The 14,058-nt window shown below is 36.7% G+C and overlaps 1 protein-coding gene across 1 annotated transcript in view; it reads left to right on the forward strand.

Annotated features, from left to right (window-relative positions):
• LOC105472409 (carbonic anhydrase 10) overlaps positions 1-14,058 on the forward strand; it is a 544,782-nt gene that overhangs the window by 163,150 nt on the left and 367,574 nt on the right. The window lies entirely within an intron of this gene.

Raw genomic sequence — 14,058 nt, forward strand, 5'->3', positions numbered from 1 at the left:
TCTTTAATAAGAAATGTAAATCTTTTGGAGGGAAAAAGTATGTATTGTGTTACTCAAGACAAGTATCATTAATTCAGAGCCACCCATGATTTTAGATTATTCACTCCATTAATTCCCATTACAAGTCAGTAACAGAGAGTCAGTTCCAATTTCACCAGACCAATTTGGAACTTGCTCTAGCTCCAGTTTATGTGAAGTGGAAGAAATGCACTATTCTATATGGAAGAGAGAGAGAAGAGGTGGAGAGACTCATTTGATTACTCTCAGCTGATGGCCTACCTGACACCCCTGGATTATTACTGAGAATTATTCTGTGATCAAAATAAGGTGATTAAAACCAGAGTCCTAGCATTAAAGTGAAATTAAACTACACAGTGTGATTTTGATATTAGACTCTTTCCCTGTGGTGTGTTGCATAATAGAAACCAATTGAAAATAATAGGTATTAGGACAAATAAATATCAATAAGCTGATATACTGCCAAAAATTGGCCGGGGAGCCCACAGTGAAAGGGGGTACTGCCAGAGTTTAGAGCATTATCTTTTAATTAATAAAAGGAAAATGAGAAGAGAAATCCACTCAAGGAAGAAAGGATGGTGCTCTAATTTTATAAGGTTGGTGTTTTATGGGATAAGAAATTCCCAGGGACAGGCATTAAAAGAAAGTAAAGTTAAATTTATTCTTGGCTGACTACACTCAATGAAGAACTACAGGAGAGCAAATACTTCTATCCCATTTTTTCTGGATGGCCATTCTCTTGTCTCTAGTTATCTATAGCACCTGCAGTCTGAATGTGTAATTGAGCACAAAATTATTATACTGCTTTCATTGTTCCTTCATTTTCTCCCATGAGGAGTCATTTTTATTGTTGCCCAGTATGTAGCAGTCTAGGGTGGATGAACAAAGGACGTGGCTCTGTAAAGAACATAGGCTTTGACCTGGGTCCCCACCTAGTGGAACAACTTAGCATCCCAATACTTCCTCTGTCTGTCTGCACTGGGCTGGGTCCAGGGAGACCTATCTTTTACCTTGGCGGATGCTACAGTTAATATGCTGCTCTCCAGTTTGCCACTTGGTAGCCATAATATCCACCTGTTTCTGTCTCTGTGGTTCCCACTAGGAAAGTGACCTGAGGGTTGTCACGGGAGGCTGACATTGTTACAACAGCTTATGCTGAGTTTCTTCCATTACTCTGAGTGCTTCTTTCCCTGGGACTCTGGTGTGGTGTGTACGCAGTGGTGGCAGTTTTCTTTGATGATCCCTGAAAGTATTGCCCTGTTCTTTTAATTTTTTAGACCAAGTTATTTTAAATATGATTTCTCCCAGTTTGAGTCAGATAATATTTGTCTCAACATTGTGTTACATCTAAAATTCTTTCCCCCTCACACACACACAAAAATCAACATGTTTCATGAAAGAATCATGGACAGTTTAACTCTCTTCTACCACCAGATGAGTTTTCCATCCCCTGGAGAGTGTGAGAAGAACTTTGCTGAGCATGATTGCAAATTTCAAAGTACTTTTTTCCCTCTTTGTCTCAAGGTATCCATAGGTTCCTCATACAGTCAAAACTCTTGGAAACCATTTAGCTACCCTGATAGAAGTAGATTTTCATAAATAATTGATTTATCCATGGACCAAACTAAGAACATGCCATCTACTAATTTTTTATACTTTTATGTCACCTGGCATGATGCAAAATGGAATTATATTTATTCCACACATACTTGTTGAGGACTTACTCTGTGCCAGGCTAGGGCTAGGTATGCGTGGATAAACAAAACAGTGCTAGGTGTGGATGGATGAACAAATCATTACAAAGCTTATGAACAAGTGCAGAAAAATACAGCAAACAAATAATCTACAATGGTAAATTAGGGTAAGTACTATTAAGGAAAAGAACCAGATTCTATGAGAAAGATGATAGCAGGGATCAATCTGGGTTGAATATCTAGAAAGATCTCTTGAGGAGGTTGAACATAAGCCAAAACTTAAAGGGTCAGCAGGGACCAACCAGACAGAGGGATTGAAAGTCATGAAGCTTAAGGTACAATCTAGTCTCTGTCACCTGGAATCTCTGAACCCCTAGCCTACACCTGTTGGCTGTGAGAAAGTTAGATATTTTCAGAAATTCATAAACATCTTTGGATCAAGGGGAAATAGTTGTGCATATTACAGAAGTTCTCTTGGTGACATTTTTACCACCTGTGATTGTTTTGTGTTTGGCTGGCCTGGGGTCCTCAGCTGTGATTTACAAGGTAAGTTTTTGTTCTCATTTGGAGTAACCTGCTATGGTTGGGTGTAGCCGTCTGTTAGCCCTTTACAAGGTGGGTGTCAAAAAGGCCAAGTGGGCGTGATTTTTGGTCTACTGAATAAGCATTTTTATGAAGAAGATGGAGTCATGAAGAAATTCTTACCAAGTAGAGAAAAGTACATGCTGTAAGCTACAGACAATTTGAAGAAGAGGGCATTTTTAGGAAATTAAGAAAAGTTTTATGTATCCTGGAATATGAGATAGGAAATTAGGCTGGAGAAATATAAGAGGACCACACTGGGAAGAGTTAAACCATGGGCCATGTCAAGGAGATTGAACTGTTTTTGTGAATAAGTCAGACCTGATGTAAATTTTTGAACCAGTGCTGCTTAAAAATAATAATAATTTAAGGAAGGAAGATACTAGTGGCAAAGAGGTTATTGTAATTGTCCAGGCAAGCGATATGGAGGATCTAGTTCACTGATGGCGAGAAGAGATATGAGCTATTTCTGAAGGAGAAAACACCATTTAATATGAAAAGGTGAAAGAGGAGAGGGATATGATTGTGAAGTGTGGAGGACAGGGTGGATGATGACACCATGAATAGGGAATGTGGGAGAGTCAGTATTTGAATGAGCTGCTTCCTCATTGGTACTCTTCCTCTGACATGAATAACTACTTACATATTTGCTTCTCTTGGTTTACTGGGAGCCCCTCAAGGACAAAAATGTTTTATTTATTACTGAACCCACAGTACAGGTGACAAGGCACATCTGAGGAGTTCAGTAAGTAGTAACTACTATTATCATTAAACTTTCAATAGTTGTGTTTGAGTGAATGCATGGATAGCATGCTTTTGACAGTATAATAGTGAGTTCTGAAGACTCCAGAGAGGATGATGGGAAGTTGATTGAGAGAAATTCTCTTTAGATGAATTTATTTCAAGGAGGAGAAAAGTGACAGCTCCCCAGGGAAGAAGAAATGTAATATGTGAGGGGACACAAAAGCTGACCCAGTTTGGTTCCACTGCTAAAAGTCAGCCACTGGAAAGGTTTGAAAGCAAGAATAACACAGGAAATTAGTTCTGAAAATCCAACCATCTCAGTTGAGTCATCCTTAGGCCCGGATAGTCAGAGAACCTTTGCACAAAGAACACATAACTTTCTCAGATATTACATAAATTTTGGAATTAACCTTGGCTATACTTTTCTAAGTTTGCATCCTCTTTTTGTTAGACCCAATTCCCCTTATTTAGGGAATGTCACCAAATGTAAGGATTTAATATAACTTTCATGAAAATGTTAAAGTGGCCTGATGAGGTTTTTAAAATTTTCTCAATGGTTGAATGATATCTCCCTTAATGACCGAATTTCAATTATTTAGTTAAATCATTATTTGCATATCTTTTTTTATAAAAACAATGCTAACGCACATAAACAAAATTCTTAGTTGAAAATTCAGCATTTGTGTTTCAAGCATCTTATTCCTTATTTTTTAAACTTATTTGTAGTAAGTGAAGCACAACATAAAAGCAATTAACAATTTTAATTAAAGAATGACGTTTTTCTAATAATCCAAATGCTGGGTGTTGGGTTTAATTTCTCTTGGTTGTTTTATTTGTACCAAATATTTTATAACTTGAGATGTGAGCAATAAATCATATTACATGGTTTTACTCCTCTATGATAACTTTGTTTATCAACCATAATCTTGATATTTTATCAGTTTTATTCTCTTTCTTCTTATATGGCTATGCCTATTTGTTGATTTCTGGGTACCATCACATTCAATTCCATTCAAGCATCTTTTGTAGTAAACTATAGGAAAGAAAAAAAGACCTATAGAAAAGGAAAATTTGTAAGTGGTAAAAGTCTAGAAGAAAACAAAGTCTGAGAGGTGATTCTTTAACACTGTTTTTAGAAAAGTGTTTCTGGTCCATCTTATTAAAACCATTCCCCTTGACAGACAAAACTCTACCATGAATATGGATATAATGAGGTAGGTGCTTTTAGGATCTAATATCATAAAATATTTAAGTCATTCAATTCTTTTTGCTGGAAGTCCATACTTAAGTAGCTTTTGATTAAAATGTATATTTCCCTATAATTTTTAATAAATTTTAGGGCAAGCTGACAAGAATATTTACTATAAATCAATAAATTGATCTATATTTATATAGCTTATTCTAAATTTAGTCTGTATAGATCAGATACTCAAGTCCAGATCTCTGTAGCATTGATGAGAAGTTTCTGGACTTCCAAAATTAGAAACCAGATACTGAACTACAGTAAATTCACCAAGGTAGCCTTCCAACTTAGCTCTCCTAAAGACAAACCAATTTCATTTCCTACTGTCTCTCAGGACTTCTGCAAACCTTCAGTCAGATGTGTCCTGCCCAAAGCTCCTTATATTAGAGTTGAAAAAAATTAAAGCCTAGAAAAGAAATGTGACTTGACTAAGGTCACATGCAAATTTGGTCTCTTGCCCGATCTATGTTCCTTCCATTGTACCATATAGGGTCTTAATACATCATTATCCTTGGAAGTCTAAGGAAACAATATTATCCAAGTCATAGCGGGAAACAAAACTCTTGGATTATGTATCAACCTAATCCTTACTCTTGTACCTCAGTGGGCAATGGGGCTACATGCAATTGAATACACTGTGTGCTTTTTTCTTTCTGATGGAGTCGGAACCTAGACAATGTCTATTCACTCTTTAAGATTCACCATTTGTTGCCTCCAGTTTCAAAGTTTTTCTCATTTCACCAAGTAGGGTTAGTCGTTCTCTCTTCATCCATGTGCATCTCTGTTACATGCCATATAATATATGCCACATGATATTAAATATGTACCTATTTTATTGCCTATTAAGATGTGAACTACTCTAAAAGAGTAACTACTGGTTCCTTATCTCTGCATGCCAGCCCCCGTCACAGCATCTGACACTTAGTAATTTCTCGATAAAAGAAGAGAGGGAACAAAGGAAGGAGGGAGGTATAAGAGAGAGAAGAAACTTGAATGCATCTTCCCCTGGGAGAGACGAGAAGAGGAGGTGTATAAATTTAGGCAAAACCACATATACGGCTCAAAATAATACTTATTTTTAAGGCTGATTTGGAAGACCTTGAGTTATTTTCTCTTCCTATCACCTTAAGGATAATACAATGATAAATTATTAGAATTTTTCTTCACATTCCATGTGAATTTAAATAACAGTGCCCTTAGAACACCTGAGGCACTGGGGAGAATTTCTGTTCATGATTACACAGATGCTAATAAATAACTGTATCAGTTCTCCAAAGTGACCTCATGTCAGACCTGAAGGATAGTTGGTTCCAGTGGCAACTGAGATGCTGCATCAGTTGAAAAGATGGGAAAGAATCAAAGTGTATGCTTGAGAAGAGATCCTTACAACATTCAGTGTCAGAGACAACAGTAGATGTTAATCCAGCAGAGCTAATTCTGTAGTGGGGAGTGAAATATTATTTAATCAGCAGTGCTTCATACATAATTCAATTAACTGCCTTCACTCATCAGTATTAACGAGAACAGGAGCTTGGATTAATGTGCAAGAGCCTCATAAAAAAGCTCCCAGCCTACCTAAGTGCTGCCAAAACTTAATAAAATCCTGCCAATCAAATCCTGGTATCTGGACCCAATGCATCAGTGCACCGATGTTACAAATTATCCCAAGCACTTCTTATTGTTTCCTAATTCTTTAATTATGCTGATACCTGCACTAAAATGTTTAATTAGTGTATGGGGGAAAACGAGTAAGATTGCCTGCCACTTCCTTGACTATCAGTATTTAGCATCAAGTAAACAAAATCGAATTTTATTGCAAATAATGTTTAAAGGCAAGTTCAGCTTTTTTATTCTGTAAATCTTGATAATTGAAAAGGAAACAGCAAGTTGGGTTATAACAATCTAAAAGGCTGAGAAGATATTGAGGATGCCAGAAGATTGAGTGCTCATCTATCCATTATCTTTCAGTGCAGGCTCTGGACTTTGGGAACCTTAGTTTTGTCCTGGTTGTTTTTGTTTGTCTGGTGTCAGGTATTGGAGATGCGTATGTGATACTAACAATCAGGCGATCAGGGCCCCTTGAAAGAATAAAGAGATCTTCATTACTCTGGATTTTTGAGGATGAATGGATATTAGCCTGCATATTCTGGTCAAGTTACTATTTTGGAGAACTGGTAAGTAACTATGCCTAATGTGCTTTAAGACTATGCCTGAAATCAGAGAATGGAAGGCAATCAGTCCAGTCTTTACAGCCTTTATTTACTTTGCAAGTTTTGTGTACTTCCTGTGTATCAGGAACTGGGCTAAGCTATAGGCATATAGAGAAAATATATAGTTCTAGATCTCAGAAAAGCAAAGACTTACTGGAGGAGACATACGAATGTGCAGAGAAACATAATAAGGTCAAGAGTGATGATAACAATGATGGTGATGATGAGGATGACAGAGACAACTATTGTTTTAACTCTTTGTCAGTCACAGTATAAATTTTATTTTACTTAAGCCTCATAACCCTTTAAGAGGGGTATTGTAACTCCTTTTTTTATAGTAAAGCAAAAATGAAACTTACAGACACAACAGGACAGTGGTTGCCTCCAAGGAGGGAGGAAGAGAATAGAATTGGAAGGTTCACAGCTATATCAGAAACATTTAAAGATCTTTAAAAACCAGAACCAAACTAATATAACAAATGTCAACATTCATGAAAAATTGAGTGGTAGAGTAAATCACGGATGTTTTGCTTCTCTGTATGTTTGAAATGTTTTATAATTAAAAAAAAACAAAGGAACAGTGCCCAATTTGCAGTTAAGTGAATAAGGTCTGTGATGGAGGGCCCCAGAGTAAGATGACAGGGCAGAGCTGGAGTGGGCAGAGGAGGGGGTGGTTATGGAAAGTTTTCCAAAGACTTTAGGCATGCCTAGCATCAACAAAAGGCATTTATTTATTTATTTTGAAATGGAGTTTCGCTCTTGTTGCCCAGGCTGGAATGCAATGGCGTGATCTCGGCTCACTGCAACCTCAGCCTTCCAGGTTCAAGCGATTCTCCTGCCTCAGCCTCCCAGGTAGCTGGGATTACTGGCATGTGCCACCATGCCTGGCTAATTTTGTATTTTTAGTAGAGACAGGGATTTTCCTTGTTGGTCAGGCTGGTCTCAAACTTCCGACCTCAGGTGATCAGTCCACCCCAGCCTCCCAAAGTGCTGGGATTGCAGGTGTGAGCCACTACGCCTGGCTTAACAAAAGGCATTTACTAAGCACCCGTTTATTCCTGGCATTGTAGTAAATGCCCAAGAAGGGAAATCGAGCTAACCTAGACCCTGTCCTAGGATGTTGATGATGCAGTTGTAAGTAAATACAGGGGTCGTTGCTTACAAAGATTATTCAGCAACAAATACATCTGAAATACATCTAAAGGACAAATACATTTTGGAGGGAGTTGACATGGACATGTTTGCAGTTGGCCATTAGAAAAGTTTTAATAGAGGGATAATATCAAGTTGAGGCCTCAAAATTCCTGTGATTCAGTAGGAAATGTATTGAAGGAAAATGCTAATGGATTATCATTTGTCAGATGCTGGACTCTGCACTGTATTTTCCATCATTTTTCTCATTACTGTCGGAAACCCTAGGTGATAAGTTAAAATGCCAAATTACAGATGGAACCTGCGATTCATAGTGGTTATCTAGTTCACGTTGACGCAGTTAAAAACATAAGGTTCAGAGAGCCTGAGTAACTTGCCAGAGGGCATACAGCTCTTAAGTGGTGAAGGTATATGCACACCATGGTCGTCTTTATACCTCTCCAAAAAGGGCAGATTCTTCTCCCTGTTTCTGGCATCTGCTTTATTTGAGGCAAAGACTGGGGCCATCTATGATACAAGTGTTTTTTCTGACCTGGCAACACCTCCTAGGAAAAAACAACTAGATGTTGGCAGCCAAAGTGTGCATCCACCTAAGGGCACAAAGAGCTTCCCTACCCATACCTCTCAAGAACATCCCAGCCACTTTATTGCAGTGAAGTGAGAAATAGAGTGCGGAAAGTTCCAACAGAAGAAGAATTGGACCCTTTCTAAAAAGCAGGCATGTTAACTGAGAAAATGTAAATGAAATTAGATTGATTAGAATAAAAAGCAAGAGAATCTGAAAAGAGGATCACTAATTGATGTGCAATAAAACTTATCACCTAGATATCAAGAAAGTGGTTGTTTGGATTTAGAATTATCTCAGCTTTGTACTTTCTCCCCTCCTACTTCCTTTATGGGCATTTCACTGGTTAGCACAACTTCTACTTGTAAAACTCAGATCTGTTAGGTTATCAGTTAGATTAATTTTTTTTAAATTAGGAAAACATTTTAGCAAAAATTCTGTTTGGATATTATACAATTTCATAAATATTTTCTTAATATTAATGTGAAATGATAGACACAGAGCTAGCACCTGGCAGGTGTTTTGACCATGACTGTCACACAATAATATGTCCACTAGCACCTATAAAACAGAGATCTTGAGTACTGGAAATTCTGGGGCAATTGGACCTGGAAGGGCAGTCATAGCAGGAAAACACAAATGAAGCCGTCCCTCCCTCCCTTCTTTACAAACACATTTACTGTATTAAATAGTTGTTGTAGAGAAAAGATGTATAAGATATATATCTTTGAAGAGCTAGATGTATCTTAAGTAGAAGAGACAGATATATAAACAAACAATGGTTGGTTAAGACACTGGATTCTGGAAGCAGGCTACTTGGTTTCAAATCCCAACTCCACTAATTACTAGCTGGGTGATATTGAGCAAGTTACATAATCAATTAGTGCCTGTTTTCTCTTCTGTAAAACGTGGATGATAGATCTTGTAAAGCATTAGCACGTAGTAACCAGCACGTAATAATTGCTTTTTGGAGGAATGATGGATATGAGGAGAGAATTGCAGCAGAAAACAGGTTAAGGAACTGGTAAAGAGCTTCTAGAAAGTGATTGAGCTGGATATAGGTAGTCTTGCTACTCAAAGTGTGGTCTGTGAACCCAGCAGCAACAGTATCATTTGAGTGCTTGTTAGAAACAGATTCTGTTCCTGTGTTAGTTTGCTAGGGATAATGGCCTCCAGCTCCATCCATGTCCCTGCAAAGGACATGATCTCATTCTTTTTTACAGCTGCATAGTATTCCATCGTGTATATGTACCACATTTTTCTTTATCCAGTCTTTCACTGATGGACATTTAGGTTGATTTCATGTCTTTGCTATCGTGAATAGTGCTGCAGTGAACATACTCATGCATGTGTCTTTATGATAGAATGATCTCTATTCCTTTGAGGCCATTATCTTTGGCAAACTAACACAAGAACAGAAAACCGAATACCGCATATTCTCTTATAAGTGGAAGCTAAATGGTGAGAACACATGGACACTTAGAGAGGAACAACACATACCGGGGCCTTTCAGGGGGTGGACCATGGGAGAAGGGAGAGGACCAGGAAAAATAACTAACGGATACTAGGCTTAATACATGGGTGATGAAATAATCTGTACAACAAACCCCCATGACGCAAGTTTACCTATGTAACAAACCTGTACTTGTACCCCTGAACTTAAAAGTTAAAAAAAACAAAAAAACAAACAAAAAAAAAAAACAGAGATTCTGATATAGTAGCTCCAGGATAAGGACTAAGATTCTGCATTTATTACATTTTCTGGGTGAAGCCAATGCAGCTGATCTGTGAACCATATTTTGAAGAGCAAGGATCTAGAACACACTGTCCAATATGATAGGTACTAGCCACTTGTAATTGTCAAGCACTTGAAACAACTATGAATTGAGATGTGCTATAAGTGTGAAGTACACACAGGATTTCAAAGAAAGATATCCAAAAAAAGGTGAAATAGCTCATTAGTATTTTTATATTGGTTATATTGTTGAAACTATAATACATTGGATACAGTAAGTTAATAAAATATTAAATTAATTTCACATTTTTTCATTGTACATACTAGAAAATTTAAAGTTATATATGCATCTCCTATTGTATCTCTATTGAACAGTGCTGCCCTAGGACATTTTTACCAACAGATTTCCCTATAATATTGCATCTCTAAGTATTGTACTTAGAAGCTGACACTAGTAGAAAGGTAAAAATAAAGAATGTTTATTCTTGGGTAAGAGTAAAGAACCCGATACTTTAAAAATGATTTTTATTTTATTTCTTATTACAACAATGTTGCATATTTACTGTATGATAGTTTTTAAAGGTAGAAACAGAACGGAAAATAATTAAATTATCCACAAAAACCACCACACTGAAACAACTACTGTTTAAATTCTGTTTTATAGGTACTCAACATCTAATAATATACTTTTAAATGTACTTTTTAACCTCCTTTTATGAGAATCTTTCTTCATAGGCATTCTGGAAACCATCCTCTCTTGGTTTTTCTCCTGTCTTACTGACTGCTATGTTTCATTTTCTTACCTTATTTCTCTTCATCTTCCCCACCAACTATACTTGCATATTTAATAAGTTTCTCAAAGTTTGTGTCTAAAACCCAGCTCGATTTCTGTCTCTTAACCAGACTTTTTCTTTTCTTTTTTAACTTAGTGGTTGCACTGGGGTTTGCAAAATACATTTACAACGAATCCAAGTTCACTTTCAAATACAACCATACAACTTCACAGGTAGTGCAAGTTTCTTAAAGTATTCCCAATTCTTCCCTCATTTCCCTTATGACATTACTATTATTCATTTCACCCATCCATAAATTATTGTCACAAGATACATTATTATTTTGAACAAACTTATCTATTAGAGTACTGAAGAATAAGAAGCAGAAAAGATTTTACTTTACTTTTGTTTATTCTTTCTATAACATTCTTCTTTTCTTATATAGAACTTAGTTTCTGACCTATATTATTTACCTTCTTCTGATGAATTATTTTAACATTTCTTACATGGCAGGTCTGCTGATGACAAATTCCCTCAAATTTTGTTTTTCTTTTGAATTTCAATTTTCATGTATTTGTACTGTACCCCTCTCTTAATTGCCTTTGGTGAATAGTTGATCTATTTTGAGTTGTTATTTATTGTTGTTACTTTTTTCCATAGAACAAAATATCAGATTTAGTAGTCAGATCTGCAGTTTTTCTGTCTTTCGTTTATTTTCTGCTTTTATCTGGCACACAGAATATTCTGAATAAATATTTGTTGAATGGATTATTAAGTAAATATTTCCTCATCCTTTTCTTATCTTTTCTACATTTTTTTTTATTTCCATAAGTTATTGGGGAACAGCTGGTGTTTGCTGATATCAGTAAGTTCTTTAGTGGTGATTTGTGAGATTTTGGTGCACCCATCACCCGAGCAGTATACAGTGCACCCTATTTGTAGTCTTTTATCCCTTGTCCCTCTCCTACCCTTTCCCCCAAGTCCTCGAAGTCCACTGTGTCATTCTTATGCCTTTGCATCCTCATAGCTTAGCTCCCACTGATGAGTGAGAATATATGATGTCTGGTTTTCCATTCCTGAGTTACTTCACTTAGAATAATAGTCTCCAGTCTCATCCAGGTTGCTATGAATACCATTAATTCATTCCTTTTCATGGCTAAGTAGTATTCCATCATATACATATGTGTATCACAGTTTCTTTGTCTACTTGTTGATTGATGGGCATTTGGGTTGGTTCCACATTTCTCCAATTGCTAATTGTGCTGCTATAAACATGCATGTGCAAGTATCTTTTTCGTATAATGACTTCTTTTCCTCTGGGTAGATATCCCATAGTGAAATTGCTGGAGCAAATGGTAGTTGTATTTTTAGTTCTTTAAGGAATCTCCACAGTTTTCCATAGTGGTTGTAGTAGTTGACATTCCCACCAGCAGTATAGAAGTGTTCCCTGTTTAGCATATCCATGCTGACATCTTCTGGTTTTTGATTTTTTGATTACAGCCATTCTTGCAGGAGTAAGGTGGTATTGCATTGTGGTTCTGATTTGCATTTCCCTGATCATTAGTCATGTTAAGCATTTTTTCGTATGTTCATTGGTCATTTGTCTATCTTCTTTTGAGAATTGTCTGTTCATGTCCTTAGCGTACTTTGTGATGGGATTGTTTGTTTATTTCTTGCTAATTTGTTGAAGTTCGTTGTAGATTCTGGAGATTGTTCCTTTGTCAAATGTATAGATTGTGAAAAATTTCTCCCACTCTGTAGGTTGTCTGTTTGCTCTGCTAACTGTTCCCTTTGCCATTCAAAAGCTCTTTAGTTTACTTAAGTCTCAGCTATTTATCATTGTTTTTTTCTTTTCTTGCATTTGCTTTTGGGTTCTTGGACATGAAAGACCTAAGCCAACATCTACAAGGGGTTTTCTGATGTTATCTTCTAGAATTTTCACAGTTTCAGGTCTCAGATTTAAGTCCTTCATCCATCCTGAGTTGATTTTTGTATAAGGTGAGAGATGAGGATCCAGTTTCATTCTCTTACATGGGGCTTGCCAAATATCTCAGCACCATTTGTTGAATAGGGTGTCCTTTCTCCACTTTATTTTTGTTTGCTTTGCCAAAGATCAGTTGGCTTTAAGTATTTGGGTTTATTTCTGCATTCTCTATTCTGTTCCATTGGTCTATGTGCTTATTTTTATATCAGTACCACATTGTTCTGGTGACTATGGCCTTATAGTATAGTTTGAAATCAGGTAATGTGATGCCTGCCTCCATATTTGTTCTTTTTGCCTAGTCTTGCTTTGGCTATGTGGGCTCTTTTTTGCTTCCGTATGAGTTTGGGAATTGTTTTTTCTAGTTCTGTAAAGAATGATGGTGGTACTTTGATGTTAATTGCGTTGAATTTGTGGATTGCTTTTGGCAGTATGGTCATTTTCACAATATTCTACCCATCCATGAGCATGGGATATATTTTCATTTGTTTGAATCGTCTGTGATTTCTTTCAGCAGTGTTTTTGTAGTTTTCCTTGTAGAGGTCATTCACCTCCTTGGTTAGGTATATTCCTAAGTATTTTTGGTTTTATATAGCTATTGTAAAAGGGGTTGAGTTCTTGATTTGATTCTCAGCTTGATAGCTATTGGTGTATAGGACAGCTACTGATTTGTGTACATTAATTTTGTATCTGGAAATGTGCTGAATTCGTCAGGTCTAGGAGCTTTTTGGAGGAGTCTTTAGGGTTTTCTAGGTATACAATCATATCATCAGTAAACAGTGACAGTTTGACTTCCTCTTTACCAATTTGGATACCCTTTATTTTTTTCTCTTGTCTGATTGCTGTGGCTAGGACTTTCAGTGCTATGTTGAAGAGGAGTGGTGAGAGTGGGCATCCTTGTCCTGTTCCAGTTCTCCGAGGGAATCCTTTCAACTTTTCGCCATTCAGTATTATGTTGGCTGTGGGTTTGTCATAGATTACTTTTATTACATTAAGGTATGTCCTCTGTATGCCGATTTTGCTGAGAGTTTTAATCATAATGTAATACTGGATTTTGTCAAATGCTTTCTCTGCATCTATTAAGATAATCATGTGATCTTTGTTTTTAATTATATACATGTGGTGTATCACATTTATTGGCTTGCATTTGTTAAACCATCCCTGCATCCCTGGTATGAAACCCACTTGATCATGGTGGATTATCTTTTTGATATGTTGTTGGATTCAGTTATCTAGTATTTTGTTAAGGGTTTTCGCATATATGTTCATCAAGGATATCAGTCCATAGTTTTCTTTTTGGGTTATGTCCTTTCCTGGTTTGGGTATTAGGGTGATGCTGGCTTCATAGCAAGAATTAGGGG

Source organism: Macaca nemestrina, chromosome 17 (assembly GCF_043159975.1).
Source record: "Macaca nemestrina isolate mMacNem1 chromosome 17, mMacNem.hap1, whole genome shotgun sequence".
Taxonomy (NCBI): domain Eukaryota; kingdom Metazoa; phylum Chordata; class Mammalia; order Primates; family Cercopithecidae; genus Macaca; species Macaca nemestrina.